This window comes from Convolutriloba macropyga, chromosome 4 (assembly GCF_964194025.1).
Source record: "Convolutriloba macropyga chromosome 4, txConMacr16.3, whole genome shotgun sequence".
NCBI classification, from domain to species: domain Eukaryota; kingdom Metazoa; phylum Xenacoelomorpha; order Acoela; family Convolutidae; genus Convolutriloba; species Convolutriloba macropyga.
This window is the reverse complement of record NC_134471.1, coordinates 50,006,475-50,023,085: the sequence shown is the minus strand read 5'-3', so window position 1 is coordinate 50,023,085 and position 16,611 is coordinate 50,006,475. Positions and strand designations below refer to the sequence as shown.

The window sequence follows — 16,611 nt, the reverse complement described above, 5'->3', positions numbered from 1 at the left end:
GACCGTTTTCTGGCAACAATTATGAGAATATAGAATTTAACCTCTGTTTGTTGTTTTTGTTGGCGCCCCTTCAAATCAGCTATAAAAACCATCAGACAGCAAGAAATAATTTTTGAGAAAAACTTAGAATTTGTCGAAACTCAAAAACAGAAAATTTTTGCGAGTTGGGACTGAAATTTTCTACAACTCCCCCCCACGATTTTTGGAAGAAAAAATCTGAGCAATCCGAGGTTAGTGCACACAGTTAGGGTTACCTCTATGCTACTCATGGACCCAACGAGCGTTATGGCATCAGACCACAAGTGCGGCTATTAGCACTTATATGGTGCAAATTTGGCCTTTTTCGATATATGATCATTTAGTGTTAAATTTTTTAAGTTAATTATTTTATGTCATTTTAGGTGATCATTAATGGTCAAACACCATACATTCAAGGCATTTGGAGCTGTTTAATTACCATCCCTGCTTATGTCAACAAAAGTAGTTATTGCAGTAATTTGACATTTACTATGTAAACAATGACCTAAATCATTTTCCTGTTTAACCAATCAGAAACAAGTAGCAATGATGTTATAAATGAAAAATAGTTGCTTATTTACTTTAACCGAATTGTTTGATTAGTGAAACTGAATTGTATTTAGAAACATTAGAAACTGTTATACAGAGCAGTTGGCTTTCAGATTGTCTAAAATTTATTCTTTAACTACTTTAGTCTTTTTTTCTTTTTTGATAGATTTTAAGAGTTTTAGGTTTATTGAGCTTACGTGACGAGAAGTTAGCAACATCACTAACACTGGCTAAAGCCTTACAAAATTCAGCATGAGATTGAACATAGACTATCACTAATGATTTTCTTAACTTCAATCAACAAAATTAAAGTTACAGTCCTTTAATACGTCAGAGCGACAAATTTTTCTGCGAATTTGTTAGTCAATCGATTCTGTTAAGAACCCGGCCGGCGTAAAACTCGAGAACCAGGCTGTGATATATCGTTTCCGCTAAGATTCTTGAGCAGCCGCAACATTTGGTCCGCGGACCCGAACATCAACAACAAAACGATAATCAACGCAACTTCGATTCAATTTGGTGGACCAGAACGAAATCTCTACGATGGCTGGCAAAAATCCCAGAAGACACTGGAAACAGTTGATTAAAAGACGAGTGGTCGACTGAAGAAGGAGGAAGCTGACCTACTCAAATTGTTCTCCAGACGCCTCACCGGGCAAGAAGGCTACCTGACACAAAACAAAACAATGACTGCCGAAAGTGCATATCGAGTCGTACGACAAGTTAGAAGCCAACAGTAAGCAGCAAACTTTACTATTAAAATCAAAGTATTTAGAAGCTTTCGACAATGGCGCCAGGCTTATGTTAGAATAAAAGAGCAAAGATTTCAGATGGGTAGTTGAGGAAGTACCATTTCTCCGAGACATTGAAAAATTTCGCACAGAATTCGTCGGTTATTGTGAAGACACATTTCAAGCATACAAAACTGTGAAAATTGCTCACTCAATTGAGAGTGAACTATCAAGTTTGGAGGAGGAGTTTAAAACTGAAAACTGCGACTCCAAAAAACCGACATTGTGTAATCAGTTGGAACGATTAGTCGAAAAGCTAGATGAAACCTAAGCAGAATTGATTGAAACGATAAAACAATAATAATGCTCCCGAGAGCTTGTGTATTTCAGCAGTATCAGGAGTCATTATTGAGACCTGATCAAGCAGTAGGGGCAGAGCACGGGATGTGGAAACCAAACATCGTTAGTGTCGTCCACATCGGCTAGTTATAAAAAACCAAACGAGACCGTAATTGATACAGGAACTAGAGCAGTAGAGAAAGCTGAAGAGAACGTCGAGGTCTCTTCAAGGCGTTCTGCTACACAAGGAGCAGAAAACAACCGAGTATTGTCAACTTGCGATCTTTGAGAGGACGACAGATTGACGAAATGGAGCTCGAAAACCTAAGAGCTAAGAAAGAAACAGAGCAACGACTGCAAGAGCGGCAGTTGGAGTTAGAGCAGGAGCGTGAGGAAATGGAACTACGTCGACGAAATGAACAACATGAACAGGAATTATGTCTAAAATTGCAACAACAAGAAGACGAGCTACGTTTGCGACAACATGAACGAGAGCATGAAAACAAAAGAAAGAAAGCTGAAGCCTACGAAGAGCAAAGACGCATGGAAATTGAACTGACAAAAGGAAGTTCAAGAGCATCTGGGTCACAGTTAGACAACTTAAAAAGTGTTGGATCAAGACGCAATCTAGAAAGAACTGGAGGCTGGGCAAATTCAGTGGCCCAACACTCTGGCCCTATTCTGGACCTACCGGGTGCAGGACTTTTCTCAGCGCAACTGCAAGATTCGAGTATTTTCAAGAAACCAAAATCCCTAAATCAGTTAGGGTAACAGATTCACAGGCATTTTTGCGCAAGACGGCGTTCCAGCAACAGGGACCGTCAGCGTTCCCAAACACGCAGAGAAGCCAGAGTCCCAAGCACAACTCTCGCAACAGATCGATGGAAAACCAAACAAAATAATAGTGAGTCAAGACACCCTCAAGTAATTATCCAACCGATTGGTGACCAAAGAGGATTACTAAGACTCAAGCTAAAGGAATTCTCGGGAAACCCCTTGGAGTGACCCGAATGGGCAGAACTTTTAGATGTCATTGTGTATCAAAAGCGGCTGAGCGATACAGAGAAAACGCAGTATCTGAAGATTAACCTCACTGGTCAGGCGAAAGCTGCAATTTCTGGACTGCGTTTTAGCTCAGAGGCATACTATCAAGCCTGTGATATTCTCTGCAAAAAGTTTGGCAGACCGACAGTCATTGTTGAATCTCAACTCAAGAAGATATACACACATCCTCCAGTTAGAGACGATGATTCCAGTAGCATCGTTCATTTTTCAAACGTAGTCACAAACACCGTTAACGTTTTGACTCGACTCGGATTTCGGCATGATCTGGAGTCCGAGGGAGTTCTGAGTTCAGCAACCAGAAAACTTTCCCCTCAACTTAAAGAGCAGTGGCCACGGCATCCACAGGATTGTCGACTACTAGCAGAAAACTTGATTGTTTTCACAGACTGGTTAGAATCAAGTGCTTTCATACATGAAGACTTGTTAGCCCAAACAAACCCTAAGTTTCAAAACCAAGAGAAACCGAAAACTGGTATTTTGCATCCAATGCTGATGATTCTACCACACCAAAGGATTCAGAATGTCCGTTCAAAGATGCACAGCACGCCATTTGGAGTTGCGAGAAATATAAATCAATGAAACTGAACGAGCGACGAGAACATGTGCAGAAGTTCAGACAGTGTTTCAATTCCTTGAGACCTAGGCATCGTTCAAAGGATTGCAAAAGCAGAACTTGCATCGTGCCCAATTGTGGACGACGACACAACAAACTTTTCCACAGTGACTTCTCAAAGAAGGAGGCTACAACAAGTGCCTCAGATGCTACGACAGCAGTAGCAACAATGATCACACAAGGAAACCCTGTAGTGCGTGTAAAACTGGTGAATGGAAACCACAGCCTGAGCGTGCTGGCAATGTGTAATACGGATCCTCAATCTCATTCGTGGACAAGTCAATTTTACCTACACTGCATCTGCAAGACCAAAAAGCGTCTTTGTCAGTAGCATGAATCCACGGATCACAAGATCTTAAGACGGAATTAGTGCCGATAGCAGTTTCAGCGCACGAGAAGTCTCAAAAATTGAAAACAGTGCAATTCTATGTTCACGAGAAACTGAAGTTGGGTGACCAGATTGTACATCTGCAGGGGTTGAAAGATCGCTACCCACATCTGAAGAACTTGCCAAATTAGAGGTACAATCTAAACGAAGTTCAAGTAATTCTTGGACAAGACTGCTACAACATCCAACACCCATTAGAGTTCAAGACGTCAGACAAAAAAACAGCACCATGGGCAGTAAAATCGAAAATAGGATGGGCCTTAAGTGGTCCGCTACCAGCGAAACAGGCAGCAACTCTTGCTACAACAGCAACCTCAGTATCAGAGGACAAGTTAGTCTAAAACTGTGATGTCACCGGTCATTCGAAAGACGAACAGAGAGCAATCAAATCATTGGTGAAAAGAACTCGATTCACCGGTGAAAGATACGAAGTTGGACTACTATGGCGAGAACAGGAATTGAAGTTACCAAATAACTTCTACTCTGCTATGGGGTGACTCGAGACCCTAGAACAACGCCTAAAGAAAGATGATTTGTTGCAAAAAGGTTATCAGAAAACCAATGACACTGATGTCAAAGCTGGTTATGTCCGCAAAGACCAACAGGTTGAATGGAACGAAACCAGAGACAAGCTGCAATGGTAATTGCACATCATTCTGTCATCCACCCTCAAAAAAACCCGAGAAAGTCAGAAGAGTGTGCAACGCGACAGAAAAGTACCATGGTGTAGCCCTAAACCACAAACTTCTACCCGGACAGGACCTGTTGCATAGTCTGATCGGAATTATTTTTCGCTTCCGAGAACATCAAATAGCACTTTCAGCCGACATAGAAGCGATGTTTCTTCAAGTAATTGTCCCAGGCGATGACAACCGATGCTTACAATTTCTCTGGCGTGAAGATCCAGAGCCGAGGATAGAAGTCTACGAGTTTACACGACAAGTATTTGGGGCGAAGAGCTCGCCGACTTGTGCAAATTACGCTTTGCATCAAGTGGCGAAAGATATTGCGAAAGATGAGGAAAATCTTGTGAAAGCTGTCCAGCGAAACTTCTACTTAGACGACTTCCTCAAGTCAGTCAAAACAACCCAAGAAGCGATTGAAATCTACCAGAGAGTCAGAGAGATCCTTAGCAGAGGTGGATTCAGCTGGACGAAATGGATAGCAAGTGACGAAGAAGTCAAGTCACAAATCCCAGAGGCACACAGATCAATGATAATTGTGAAAACTTTCGAGGCCGAACCACAATCATCATCAATCCTTGGACTGAACTGGAATGTAGACACAGATAGTCTCATAGTCTGTCGTAGAGCTGAGCAAGAAGTTCCAGCAAAAAAACTCAGAGAATTCTCTTATGCTTTGTCGCAGCAGTGTTCGACCCATATGGGATATGTTCACCCTTCACAATACGAATGCGGTTTCTACTCAAACAAGTATTTGGGCAGCAATGGGACAAGCATGGGACCAAGAGTTGGATCAGCAGAACACTCAAAACTATTCAGTGACTGGTGCTCTGAGTTGTGAGAAATAAGGACGATGTGGATAAATTGACTTTATTTCGAAAACGGATGTACAAATATGAGACTACACGTTTTCACAGATGCGTCAGAGGAAGCGTTGTGCATCGTGGCATATCTGCAAGACAAGTCAACGTTGAAACGCGCCTATGTGACAGGAAAATGCCGTGTAGTACCTATCAGACGATTCCGAAGTTAGAACTTCACGCCGCAGTCTACGGAGTTGGTCTCAGGAGGAAGATTTTGAGGGAACAGGAAATCAGAACTGACAAAATTTATGATTGGGGCGATTCATCAACAGTCTTACAGTGGCTACAGTCAGCTCACAAGAAACAGCAAGTGTTTGTTGCCAACAGGGCAGCAGGAATACAGGAAAATACTTCCAGGGACCAATGGAGACATGTCAAAGGCATCGAAAACCCAGCAGATATTGGCACAAAAGGGATGTCCATCGAAGGTCCCAAGGATTCCGTTGGTTAAACGGGCCGTCTTGGCTCCAGACAGATGAAGAGAAGTGGCCAAAGCCGTGGTGCCAAGTGAACGAAGCTGAAGCTGAGCATGTTACTAGTAGTCTAGCCACAGAAACTGAACTAGACCAACTATTTGACTGGAGACGATACAATACTTTCAACAGAATTAGAAAATTCATTGTCTACTGCATGAGGTTCACGACGAAGCAGAAAGGACCCCTCAATGCAGACGAAATCCATCAAGCAGAACAAAAACTGTTTCGATTTGTTCAAACCGAAAGCTTCCCGAATGTTTCAAAGTCGATAGCCAACAGCAAAGAAATCTCAAAATCATTGAACTTTGCCAAATTGTCACCATTCATAGAGGAAGATGGAACAATTAGAGTGAAAGGCCGACCGAAGCATTCAAACTTTGATTACAATGCAAAACACCCAATATTATTGACAGCAAAACATCCAGTCGTACAAATTCTGCTGGATAAAGCACATCGTGACAACCTACATGAGGACACAGAAAATGTGTTAAATTTGCTTCAACAAGAGCACTGGATCATCAGATTGAGAAATGCATTAAGAAAAATCAAGTCGAGGTGTTTCAAATGGAGACACACAAAACGCCAACCCAATCCACCCACCGATGGCAGACCTACCCCGAGAACGACTTGATGAACATGTGTTCCCATTCACTCATACCGGTGTAGACTGTTTCGCGCCCTTTGAAGTGAAGTTTATTCGACGTACCTTGAAAAGGTGGTGCTGCCTCTTTACTTGCCTGACAACGAGAACAGTACACATCGAAGTCGCACAGTCATTGGACACCGAGTCCTGTCTAACTGTTGTGACAAGTTTCATTGCAGGACGTGGGTACCCAAGTACCATCATCAGCGACAACGGAACAAATTTTGTTGGAGCAGCCAACGAGCTGAAAATATTCATGAACGAGAGGGAATAAGCCAAGATTGAAAGTGACTTAGCACAGAAAAAGATTGTTTGGAAATTCAATCCTCCCGGAGCTCCTCACTTTGGTGGAAACTGGGAAAGACTGGTTCAAAGTTGCCAGAAGGTCAAGACTGCAATCTTGGACAATCGAAGCTTCATTGATGAGGTACTCAGCACCTCAATGTGTCTTATGGAACAAACACTCAACGCAAGACCCCTGACAGCAGTAAGTGACGACGCTGAAGATTTGACAGCACTCACGCCAAATCAATTCTTGCTAGAACGAGAGAACGTGAGTGCACCATTCATGTCATCCAGTGAACGCTACCATGACCTGGTAGCGTTCCAGTGAACGCTACCATGCTCTGGAAAAGATGGACTCGTGAATACCTTCCACAATGGAACCAAAGATCGAATTGGTCAAAAGAACATGTGCGAAACCTGAAAGAAGGCGAGTTAGTGTGGCTAGTAGATGACTCTGTGAAACGCTGCCAGTACAAACTGGTACGAATCAATGAGATCTTCACTGGCAACAATGGTGTTTTGAGATCAGCGAGAGTCAAAATGGCACATGGAGAGCTAAAACGGCCAGTCGTGAAGTTAGGGCCAGTATTTTACGATGGTGTTTCCTAGATTGAAAACAAGGTAACATATCGCGCCCAAATTTGAGATAGAAACAAACGAAAAATGTTTAGTAAAAAAGTAAGATTTCATCGACGTTTGTCGAAAATTATATAGAGTTTCAAGTTTAAAAATTAACAATTTGGACCAGATGACCTAACATTTCAAAAAAAATTCAAAAATTTTGTCTAAAAATTTTGTTTAATAAACACTTCTATTCGTCTGTCGGTCTTTTCTGCTGGTTAAAAACTATCGTACAAAAGACTTTTTCTCAATATCAAAAATATTTTAAGGAATATTGATTTTTGGGTACTTCTGGACCCAACAAACGTTATTGAATCAGACCCAAAAGTGTGGCTATTAGCACTTATATGGTACAAAATTGGCATTTTTCGATTTTTTGTCATTTATTGTTAAAATTCTTAAGTTGTTTACTTTATGATATTTCAGGTGATCATTAAAGGTCAAATACCGTACATTCGAGGCATTTAGAGCTACGTTATAACCATCCGTGCTTATGTCAACAAAAAAAATTGCAGTAATTTGACATTTACTATGTACACAATGACCTAAATCATTTTCTTGATTAACCAATCAGAACAAGTAGCAATGATGTTATAAATGATAAATATTTGCTTATTTACTTAACCGAATTGTTTGATTAGTAAAACTGAATTTTACTTAGAACCATTAGAAACTGTTATACAGAGCAGGTGGCTCTCAGATTGACTAAAATTGGATTCTCTAACAACTTTAGTCTATTTTTGCCAAGTTTTGCTAGATCTTGCGAGTTTTAAGTTAGTTGCGCTTACTTGACGAGAAGTTAGCAACAGCAACATCACTAACACTGGCTAAAACCATACCAACTTCAGCACGAGATTGAACATAGACTATCACTAAGGATTTTCTTAAATTCAATCAACAAAATTAAAATTACAGTCCTTTAATACGTCCAAGCAACTAATTATTTCTACGAATTTGTTGGTCATTCGAACCCTGTGAAGAACCAGGCCGGCGTAAAGCTCGAGAACCAGGCTGTGATATATCGGTTCCGCTGAGATTCTTGAGCAGCCGCAACTGTTTTCTTTGCAGTCGGTTAAATTCTTCTAGATCATGAAAGATCTCAACAGTTTTTTGGATGTATTTATGAAAGATGTAAAACAGAAAGCATCATTCAGAATAACTATAAACAAGGTTAACAGGTTCTCTGAAGAAACATACGTACTATATCATACATGCATGCGCCATACGTGCGAATGAAGAAGAAATGAGAAGCGCAAAAACTTTTACAATGATTTTTTTAAAATCTTCATTTGGCTGCTTTTAGAAAGCAAATCTTTTGATTGTGTGGACTTCATCCTTTTTGAGAGTAAATTTTACAACTTGAGTTGTGTAATTGTTCCAACACTTTTTCAAAATTGGGCAAAATATACGCAACCCTGGCCTTTTTCTTCAGTCCAAATTCCACTTTTTGTTTACGCGTCGTAAAAAAAAGAAAGGTAACATATTGTAGCCCCCACAATCAAGTTTTGCTTTATATATAAACCTCTCTCAAATTTGAAGAGGGGGAACCGTTTAAAGTTTTGGAGGCAAAATTGAAAAATTGAGAAGGAAAAACATCGCCCGTGCGCATTTGCATTGGGGGTGACATATAGCTCCCAAATTTGAGATAGAAACAAACGAAAAGTGTTTATTAAAAAACTTCGATTTCATCGAGATTTGTCAGCAATAATTTATATTTTCAAGTTTAAAAACCAATAATTTGAACCAGATGACCTAACATTTCAAAAAATTTTTAAAAATTTTGTCTCAAAATTTAGTTTAATAAACACTTTTCTGCTGGTTAAAAACTATCGTACAAAAGACTTTTTCTCAATATCAAATTTTTTTTTTTCGAAAATTGAAGACTTCGGGCAATTTATAGATCTCAAAAATGGCTAAAAATGATCTTTGAAAATGTAAACTGTCAGCTGAAAAAATTTATTTACAAATTCTAGGTTTGTTCTACAAAAATTCCACAAAGTTCACCAGAACTATCCGTTTGTGTATTTCCAAAACCGAGACGTGAAAAGAACTGTTTGTCATGAAACGAACATCAAATTAACCAAATTCATTATTGAAATAAAAATAAATTTTTGTTCTTTGTTTGTATCTTTTTGTCGTAGCCGATAGTTCACAGTAATTTCCTTTGGTATGATGAAACAGAGAAATGAGAGTTAGAGAGCTCATGTATTGACAGGTTGAAAACTTTAATACATATTTTTTTTTTGGAAAAACATAAAAAAACTTTTTCACTCCTCTGTATATTGAGATTGTTCTGAGGCCTAATTTTTTCCCGTCTTTGGGCATTTCCGTGAAATGATTAGCTACATCGTTTACTGATTGCAAAATTCCTCGTTTAAAAAATGAATTTTTTTGGAAAGAAGAATTTTTCTTTTTCCGTTCACATAGAAATTATTAAATTTTCCTATTTCCTCAAACATAATTTTACTTCGAAGAGTGAAAAAACCAAAATATGAATTTACAGATTGAAAAGTTTCTTCACGGATACTAAATAGTTTTTTTTAGAAATGTAGTGTCAAAATTTTGTTTAAAAACACGTCTTTGCGTCCCTCTGTTTTCTGCTGGTTAAAAAATATTGTATAAAACACTTTTTTCTGTACCAAAAATTTGTTTATAGAAAACTACAGACTTCGGGCAAATTATAGATACCAAAAATGGCAAAAAAGATCTCTGAAATTGTAAAGTGTAAGCTAAAATAATTTGCTTCCAAATTCAACGATTGTTTTACAAAAAATTGCGCAAATTTCACCACTCTCTTTCCTTTTGAATATTTCCAAAACTTTTGAGTATTTCCAAAACTTTGGAGACGTGTAAAAGATTGGTTAATGAACATCAAATCAACCAAATACATTATTGAAAAAGGAAATCTTTTCTTGACTTCTTTAGTTGTATTTTTTATTGTCAGAGTCGATGGTTCGCACTAATTTCCTCTGGTGTAAGGAAACATAGATATATGAGAGTTAATAATCTTACTTCACATAGTGAAAGAGCTAAAATATGAACTTACTGATTGCCAAGGCTCTTCAGCTATGCAGAACAAAAACCTTTTCAACAATCCCATACAAGATAGACACGACCAGAGGCAGAGTGAGAAAACTTAGAAATAATAGTTATATATAATAAAAAATTAGAAAAAGTTAGAAAGAAATGTTTAAAAATTGTGTTAAAAAACTGCCGGTTCAAACACTCAATATCATAATATTGTTTATGAGAACCATATCTGTTAACACATCTGCGAGATTTGGAGAAAAGAACGATTGCGCCGATAATGCTTATGAAAAATCGAAAGTGACAAATAATTTTGAAAAACTTCAAGAACTTCAGCTCAGTTATTAATGTTATTTTCGAGATGACCGCTACATTTGCCTACAAAAGTACAACCTCAGTTGCTCAGAAAAAATAACCAGCACATAAATGAACGGTGACGAACTTTGATTGAAAATCAGTTGCAAAAAGGTAAATATTAAAAATTGTTTCTTTTTGGTGGCGAGGTTTGTATATGTGTTGGTGCGTGTTTTTGTGTGCGCGCTCTTTTTTGGACGCAAAAACAGGTTAGCTTATTTGTAATGTACGTAGTATGTATTGGGAGATAGAGAAAAAAAGAGAGTAAATTTTAGAAAGATTTTAGACACAAAAAGATGCAGAGCGCAAAAACTGTCAAGAAAAAACCCATAATTTATTTTATGTTTGCTTTAAATTGCGGCTTTAAATGTGACCAAAACTGTGTTTCTATATCACGGCAAAAACACATCAGCGGGATTTTGATAAACATTTGTCCCCTTATGCTCCTACAGCATTAAAAAATACACAATAATTCGAAAAACTTCAGAAAATTGATTGTAGACTTTGGTGTCATTTTCACATTTAGCGATGCAATTATCTCACCTATACTACGTTTTGAACAGAAAAAACAATCAAAACATAAATGGATATTGAGGAACCTTGAAAGTAAAGATCAGATACCAAAAAGGAAACATTAGTGTTCGTTTCTCTGTGTTTGTTTTTAATTTTCCCGCTTGTAGGGGTGTGAATGATTGTCTTTTTGTTTGCTATGTGAGTGGTATGTGTGTGTGAAACACACACACACACAAAAGAGAGAGAGAAAGTTAGTTTGAGAGATTTGGTCTGTTTAAATGTTGGACACAGATAGAGGCAGATTGCAAAAATGTCAGAAATCATGACAAAATTAGAAAATGACCTATTATTTGCTACAAATTGCAGCAGATAAGTCCAAAACAAAAAAAATGTAATTTTAAGTCTCAACGATTACACGTCTTTGAGATTTTTAAAAACTAATTGTCATATTGTGCTCTTAGAATTAATCGTCCTATTGTGCTATTGAGAAATCTAGGTTTAAAAAATTCTTAAAAAATATAATTCAAAGTTTTCTGTTAAAATTACAGTTGCCAATACAATTGCCTCAACAAATCTTGCCTAGTTTTCGGAGAGATGAAAAAAAAAACAAAAAAAGATCTAAATGAACAGTGACAATCCTGGCATTATTTTTCTGGAATTTGTTGAAGTTTTCTTTTTTGTCTGAGTTCTATCTAATTTGTATAAGTTACTTTCAGAAACTCCCAACGCTTTCTCTGACAGAACAGAAAAGTTGTTTTTGCAACCTTCAGTGGTATGTTAGAGCATTCTGTGCTACCAACAGACTCGCAGTAGCCGTCTTGTTTAGTTTTCTGTAAGGATTGTTTTTCCGATCTTTCTATTGCGAGAAAATCAACGGGGTTGTAAAACAGTCTAATTACATGGTGTAAGATCAATTCCACTTGTTTTCTCTAAATCCCAAAATTCAAATTTCAGCAACAAAGATTTCTTTATTCGGTGCACTGCTAAAACCAACTTACCAAGTAGAAAAAATTTAACGTACTTTTAGAGATATAAAAACAAAATCAATTGTTACTTTTAGTCCTATGTGCCACTTAGTGTAGTAGTTTAAGTCTTGTCTTTTGTTAAATATAATCAAACATCAAGAACGTTTACTGAAGAACTGAAAGACTATGACTAAAAGTCCTTTGTCAATTTGAGTTTTTGATAAGACTTGACATTTTGAAACTATCGCTGAGTTTGTAGGCTGGTCTTTCAAACAGCACAGATTAGGCGAGCTATACCTATTTTTAATAGCTGACCAACAAAATTTATAAATGCTCAGGAAAGTCTCCCCAATTTCGGAAAACAAAAAATAAATAAGTAAACGATGAAATTTTGCTATAAGCCATGAAAGTTCGCATACCGCAACTTAGGTTAAATTTATTGAATATAATTAGTTTCCTTACCTGTATTTTTGAACGACCTTCAACGTCTGATCTGTGTCTGTGCTCACCAAGCTAAAGGGTAATCTAGTATTGCGTGTATAATCTGTGCGTTAGAGTAATGAGCGTAAAAAAAAGAGATCAGTTTGATTGCGTTTGGGTGATTGGGTTGAGAAGGGTGATATTGGGTTGTTGGGTCAATTTAGTCTGAGGAGCTCTGTCTAATCCAGACTTAATGCCCACAAGTGCTCAAAAAAGAGATGCACCAGATAAATACTTAGATGGATGGATGAATATGGATAAGTGGAAAAAGGTGAGAGATGGGTAGAGGAAGAGGCTGTTTTAAATCAAATCCATTTAGCCGAATAACTAGGGTAAATTGCAGTCCGAATATTGAGAATCCTAGTCGATGCCAGAAGGCTATCTTAAAATATATTGAAAGATTGTCGCAAAAAAGTTTATCCCAAAAGGTAAATTAATCGATAAAGTTTTCTTTTCGGCCAGAAATATCGGAGAAAATTAGTAATGTTAAAAAATAAACAAACAAAAAAATCAAATTGAAAAATATTAGCCAAAAATCACAAAAAAATCTGCATGCCCTCTCCATACCCCCCCCCCCACACACACACACACACAAACCAAAAAATGATTGGAAACATGATTTTTAGAAGTGCTTTTTTTATAAGAAAAACGTTTAACATATGAGTTTTAACGGAAATACAAATGTTATTTGAAAACGAAGGAAAACAGAGTAATAAAAAAAATCACACAGCGCAGTGCACTAGATTCATTTATACTGCTTTGCGATACCTGTGCTCTTTCTACAAACAAGTTGACCCTCAGAAAACCGAATACCACAAATTATCATCTGACCGCGTGACGTACTAGAGGTGAACGACTGGATAATTGCTTCAGTTAATTTGGGAAGTTCAATTCTGTCTGGGACTTCAATCAGGTGAAAAATTGGATAAATTAGGTTTCAAGTTTTGTTTGAAAGAATAGGAAACAAATCATCTAATGTGAGCTCAAGCGTTACTTTGTATTATTTACGAAATTTATGGACCTTTGATGAATTTATGCTTCATTTGCAACTAATTGACGACATAAAAATTAGGCTCCTTTAAAAATTGCTTTCTCAAAGAAAATTCTTAACAATTATTGGGTAACTTTAGGTCAAAGATCGGAATAAAATCCTGTTGACCGGTCAGATAAGTTTGCTTTCGTTTCCAACGTCATTTAAGTAGTACACCTATATACCAGAGTAAAATCATTTTAAGAGCTATAAAATCAAGTGTAAAAAACGGGTCGCTTCATATCCCAAAGCAAGAAAGACACCCAGGTTGAGGTGCCATCTGGAAGTGACCTCTGGTCAGACCGTGCCAGACGAAAGTAACCTCTGATCAGACCATCCCAGACCAAGGTATCCTCTGATCAGAGTAAAGTGCGCTCAAAACACAGTGTGCGCACCAAGTGCGCTCCAAACTGTCTCTGATCAGACCTTTCCAGACGGAAAGGACCTCTGATCAGACCAAAATCACACTATTGTCCAGACGATTGTGCAACCATGGCACAGACCAGACCCAGACAATCGTCCAGACGATTGTGCGCTCAAAATCACTTCTGATCAGACTATTGTGCGCTCATAAGTCACTTCTGATCAGTCTATTGCGCGCTCAAAATCACCTCACCGCACGAATTTTGTTATAATATATTCATTTCATAAAAATTGATGTTTGCATTATTAAATTCATCTAAAGAAAAGACCATTATAATAGTGTTATTGCTCAGCAACTGCTGCGAAAAAATTCATTTAGTAAACATTAGTGCATATTTCAAACTCAATGCATGAATTTAGACAGCATTCTATATAAAACGTCGTACTCTACAGGTAAAAAAAATTACTTCTAAGGGGACTGGCATGTTATATCAGCTGCACCCCTTTGGTTTTGATCAAAGACATCAGGCTTTAGATGTGTCTGTGATCAGAATGCTGCTTTTTGTTGTCTTCTGGCTGAGCTGACATCGCTCGGTAAAAAAACAAATATTGAAAAAAAATTTAAGCTCAAAATGTTCTCTGATCAAACTAATGTGCACTTGAATCCGCCTCTGATCAGACCATTCCCATCCTAAAGTGACCTATAATCATACCATGCCCCGACGGAAGTGACCTCTGATCATACAATTGCCAGACCGAAGTGACCTCTGATCATACTATTGTGCGCTCGAACCAAATACCAAACGCTGTAATTTTTGTCTGGGAACACACCGTGAGCGTTGGATTTGGTCTGATCAGAGGTCACTTCCGGATGGCACCTCTACCAGGGCAGCAATAAAGTGATCCTTTGAATACCACCTTCCTATTTTCCAATAAGTTCGTTCAATTTTTACTTACTTGTAAGCTTTGGGGTGTATAGGGAAATCATGAGAAAAGGACGCGGGCGTTTGATTTTTCACGATCATATCAAGACTCGGTGATTGTTATTTGATGAACTGGAAGCCCACCAAAAAATTCTGTTAAATTTTTAACTTGATAAACAAATAAAAAAAATCATGTTTGTTCCGCTAGCTTCATAGTCTCCAAAAGGTATGTCGGAAACTCGTGCCATAAGAAGCCTATCATAACATTTCAAACTACGTTATAAACAAGAAAACAGTCCCAGTTTCTTATTGAAAAAACGACAATTCCTTAGGTTTCACACCAAACGTACCGAATCTAAGAAACCAAAAAACAGACAATTTCTTATGTTTAACACCAAACATACGAGTCTATCAAACCAACTATGCAAACGATTTCTTACGTTTGAAATCGAACAAGCCGAACCTAAGAAAACAAACTTAACGAAGTTTCCCACCATGTTTACCAACTTTTCGTTTATATTAATTCAAATACTTCTGTCGATTTGTGTCTCCTTGTTAGGAGAAAACAACTCAAGTTGTCGGGTTTATCTTAAGCGGAATTTTTCCAATATCTTTATCGCCGTCGTCTTGTTTTGCGCTCGTTGAGCATAGGCGACAACCAGCTTTTTATCATCTTTTACACTTTAGGTTTGTCTTTTTATTAGTTTTTTTAATCATTTTTCAGTTTTGGTAAAATCAACCCATTGAGGCTTCTGACAAAATTATTCAACCGTTAATTTGCAAAAAAAGCCAAAACTGACACATCAAGAGCTTTGCATAATTATTTGTTCAAATTTTTCATAACAATACTCATAGTTCCAACATTATCAACAAGAAAAATCTAGGGCACAAGCGTTTTATGAAGTGTGGCCAATTTCAATTGCAAGCTTTTTTGTGACAAATCTGAGAAGGAGAAAATAGTCACAAAATTTGCATACCTACAAAAACTGATATTTTAACCTCAGCATCCTGGTCTCCCAGAAATTTCGTTTAATTTCATACTACACGGAAGTATCTTATTTGATTTTTTTCAGACCCAAACAGGTATACAGACAGAATGATGAAAAAACGGAACCTAAAAATTTCACTATTATTACTTTTAAATGCTTCTACTTTTAATTGCTTCTGCTTTTATTTTTGAAGAATTAATTGGTTCTTTTTTCAGATTAATTTTTTGTGCCCCAGTTTACAGCAGAAAAAGGTACACAAAACTTGTAGGCTAGCAGAAAGATAGCTTGTCATATAAAAATTAATCAGATTAAAAAAGAAAAAGTCACAAAACATAAAATATATTTGAATTTTTTTCGGAAGAGTACTTTAAGCAAAATGCTTTGAAAGTTTGCTTTTAATTTGCTTTTAAAAATCCTTTTGGATTTGAACTCTACACTTAACAAGCTTTCTAATTGTATTCATTTCTCTTTCTAGAATGCGGTGAGAATAAAAGTCAGCCTTTAATATAGTTCCTTATACATTCTTTGAGAATGTTCCAACAATAATCTCGTCAAGTTATTGCAAGGTTTGCTTCAACTGGTAACACTTGAAAGTTTTCAGTCAGTATTTAGTTTATAAAAAAGAACGTTGTTACCATTACACCCAGAGTATGATTTCATTGATCAATAATTTTATCGCCCCAAATTTTTGTA

General features: G+C 37.3%; 1 protein-coding gene across 6 annotated transcripts in view; it reads right to left on the bottom strand.

Annotated features, from left to right (window-relative positions):
* Nucleotides 1-16,611, bottom strand: part of LOC142337728 (gamma-aminobutyric acid receptor subunit pi-like) — a 107,765-nt gene that overhangs the window by 70,342 nt on the left and 20,812 nt on the right. The window contains exon 2 of one of the 6 annotated variants that reach the window (XM_075387188.1): nucleotides 12,596-12,940. The exons of 3 other annotated variants lie outside the window; for them this stretch is intronic. The gene's annotated coding sequence lies outside the window, so the exon portion shown is untranslated. Of the gene's footprint in view, nucleotides 1-12,595; nucleotides 13,074-16,611 lie in introns of those variants that run through there. 2 more of the 6 variants (XM_075387190.1, XM_075387189.1) reach the window with 2 other exon arrangements.